Source organism: Cupressus sempervirens, chromosome 1, assembly GCF_028749045.1.
Source record: "Cupressus sempervirens isolate cs-2001-9-10 chromosome 1, ASM2874904v1, whole genome shotgun sequence".
Classification (NCBI taxonomy): Eukaryota; Viridiplantae; Streptophyta; class Pinopsida; order Cupressales; family Cupressaceae; genus Cupressus; species Cupressus sempervirens.
Genome location: NC_143118.1, coordinates 68,450,592 through 68,454,319, shown reverse-complemented (window position 1 = coordinate 68,454,319; position 3,728 = coordinate 68,450,592). Strand labels below are relative to the sequence as shown.

The window sequence follows — 3,728 nt, the reverse complement described above, 5'->3', positions numbered from 1 at the left end:
TTTCAAAGTCATATCCCAACATCTTAGTGACCCATTTTTGTTTCTCTTCTGATGATACTATTTGTTCCAAAAAATATTTTAGACTATCATGAAATGTCTTAACCTTGAAGTGTTGACCCATTAAATAAAGCCTCCATTTTTTAGCTCAATGAAGGATTTCTAGCATTTCCTTCTCGTAAATAGGTTTGAATTGATTTTTACCTTTTAATTAATGACTCTCAAAAGAAATTGGTCAACCTTCTTGCTTTAGAACTACTTTTTGCTTGACTTTAAGTCACCCATTTTTTTTTGGTAATATTGGTCATATCAAGTCAGTCTAGTTAGTTTTGTGTCTAGGTCTAAGTCCTTCATAGGTAGGCCATCCTTGTTGGGTTTCCCTCTTTCTTGCGCTCTCATTCATATGTTGGGTGGGTTGGTTCAATTGTTGTCATGTTGGGTAGGTGATAGCACCTAGCCCGGCAAGGATATCATGTTCTCATTGATGATCTTCTCTGATAAAGGATGATTGTGAAGCTATGATCTCCAAGCCTATATGGGGGATCTGATGGGATTTTCTCATATGATTACTACAATATTATGCTAATCATTTATAAAGAATACAATATCCCAATAGATGGAATGAGATCTTGGACATGTCATAGCCAAAGTATCACAATTGATGCATGCAAGGGAAAGGCTCATATGAAAATAAATGAATCTTAAGCAAGGAATGTCTATGAACTGTTTGACAAAATATCAACATGATTTTGATGTAAATCAACCAACACATTCACATGTTCTGAGATCAGACCATATATACCACAAAAGGTTGGAGATCAACCCGAGTCTATCTCTCCACCAACAAGTTCGTGATCCCAATTCAAGGGTAATGTATTTTGATGAATGAGGGCAATTGTAGTATGTTTGACAAAACATATCCAATCATGGCTTGTTGTGCAATATGGCATTAAAATAAAATTGTGGTTTTGTTGCCCTAGTTTCCTAAATGTAAGGATTAATCAAAGGATATCAAGATTAGCTTCTCAGTTTCAACAAGATATGAATGGCAATTCATGCAAATTATTAAATAGGAATCCTTCCTAAAGGAATCTAGTTATTAGTAAGTTTAAGTAAATAATAATAGATTTTTCAATGGTGAACAACATACCACAGAGGATTCATGGTAATGGCCATCAGGCCACACATGTTAAATGGCTCGACTCATAGAGACACTCAACGGTAGTGGAAGTTATATTTGAATCATTTTTGAAATGCCCATGTGGTCAAGACAGTGGTTATCTTAAAGGAAATGTATGAGGAATGTGCACAATTTGTTTGATAGAAAGGCCACTGATAAAAGAACCAATTTTGAAGGACCCTCATATCCCATTCACGATAGGCATGAATGTAAATGTAAACCCACTTTCTGTGACAATTGAAATTGTGGGTTCTCCCAAAGGCGTCACCCATTCAATTGGAATTGGTTGTGAAGAACAACAACAAGCCCTATTTGCATAAAGATTCCCAAATTAGCCCATCCAAGATCATTTTCACACCAGATTTTCAACAAACCCGCCAGCCTATTTCATGCATGATATAGATTCTTTTTAAAAATAGTTGAAGAATATGTCTAGACTTGATCCTTGAGATGGTAACATTCGCAAGGCCAGCGAAGATCTTGAATGGAGATAGCTTGTAGAAATCCTAAGAAATGATTCTAAGATATCAGAATGCAGGTCTTAGAGCAGTTTGGAATACAACAAAAATGGAAGCTAGATCAATTGTTGCAATATTTGGTCTTGGTATAGTTGATCTTGTGGCGACCGAGGGTGCCAAAACAACAAGTGCTTCATGTGTTATTGGCATTGACATTTATCCCAAGAAGTTTGTGATTGCTAAAGATTTTGGAGTCATAGAGTTTGTGAATCCCAAAGATCATGATAAACCCATCGAGAATTCTTGGCAAACATAAGATTCTTTGCTTGATCCTACTTCTGAGGCCTTTGTCAATGTTGTGAAAGAGTTATGAGAGCGGTCTTGTGAATTACTAGATAATTACTTAGTTTTTCTAGTAAGAGATATGATTATCGAGGAGGCATCTTTGACTTATCAGACTATGCTTAACACTTTAGATGGGGTCTGAGATGAGAGTGATGCTAGTCCCACATCTCGGGCAATGTGGACTCGTATGTGGACAGGTGAAGAGAATAGACATGGTGATCTTCTCCATAAGTATCTTTACTTGTGTGGCTGTGTGGACATGAGACAGATTAAAAAGACCATACAGTATCTCATTGGATCAGGAATAGATCCTCGAATAGAAAATAGTCCTTTTTTTGGGTTTTGGCACACATCTTTCCAGGAGAGGACAATGTTCATATCGCATGGTAATACTGCAAGATCTACCAAAGATCATGGTGATCTCAAACTAGCTCAAATATGTGGAAGTATTGCTGCAGATGAGAAGTGCCACGAGACTGCATATACTAAAATAGTTGAAAAGTTGTTTGAGATTGATCTTGATGGTATGGTCACAGCTTTTGAAGACATGATACGAAAGAAGATTTCTATGCTGGCCCATTTGATGTAAGATAGGCATGATGATAATTTGTTTGAACATTTTTCAGTTGTCACACGAAGAAGCGGTAACTGGGGAAGATGTGGCATGATATCTCCAAGTTCTTGTCTATTGGTGAGAGTCTGTTCATTTCACTTTCTCGAAGGGATCTCTTGGGAAGGATTATGGTGATGGATATATGTCAAGATTATATTCTTGTAATATATCGATCTTTTGATATTCATGTTTTCCATGCTCAACTTTTGGGTGAGTTATCACACTCAAATGCTCCAGTTTTGTAGTACGAGAACTTTCTATCATGATAGCTAAGAAACATCTTGTTGCAATGTGCTTCATTCCTAATCATTCCCTAAAGGATGGGACATTATTTTCTAGATCTGAAGTGACACCAAGAGATCATAATATAGAATCTGGTTTAGAGACTTTTCAAAGGCAAAGAGGCATTAAAAGTCTATATTTGTAATAAATGGTAGCTTGATATTCATATCCTAATTCAAATTTTTAAATAGTAAAAGGACTATTTAGTTTCCTTTATGAGGAAGTGAAAAGACAGGATCGACTTGATCCATATTCCTTGCATTTTCACAATATATTGTCTTTTGATTTTTGGTATTCAGAGAAGATGGAAGATCATGAGTTCTTGGGAACTCTATGGATTGTAAGGAAATTCTATAAATATTGTAGGAAACTCAGTATTGAGGGTCAAAAAATTGTTGGTATGAAGGGAGATTGCAGAGACAATCACGCTTGGTGTCAATTCTTTACTATCCAGGTGCTTCCCTTTTCTACATACAGTGAGAGAGTTGGAGTGGAGGAGAGAGCATGTTTAATTTCTATAATTTCATTCATGTATTGAGATTAATGTTCAATTTTTGTAATAGGTTTGGCTATAGTCTACAAGCAAATATGATCAGAGTATTGTATATGTGTGTTTAAAACAAGGAAAGGTTTTGTTATGAATCAGAGTATTTGGGCAACACTTTTCTGATTACTTTCAATCGAAGTATTGTTATGATCAGTTTTGAGCACTTTCTTGTATTCTTGGTCAAATGGTGATTGGGAGATAGATCAGAGTACTGTCAACTGGTCCTATTTCAAAGGTTTGAATGTTCAATCTTCATTTTTCAACTCATGTCATTACATTTGCATAACAAATAGCATTCTTGCATCA

General features: G+C 35.8%; 1 pseudogene; it reads left to right on the top strand.

Moving 5' to 3' along the window:
* The first annotated feature begins 2,059 nt into the window (after positions 1–2,059).
* Positions 2,060–2,728, top strand: LOC149576187 (stearoyl-[acyl-carrier-protein] 9-desaturase, chloroplastic pseudogene; annotated as a pseudogene).
* The last annotated feature ends 1,000 nt before the right edge of the window (positions 2,729–3,728 follow it).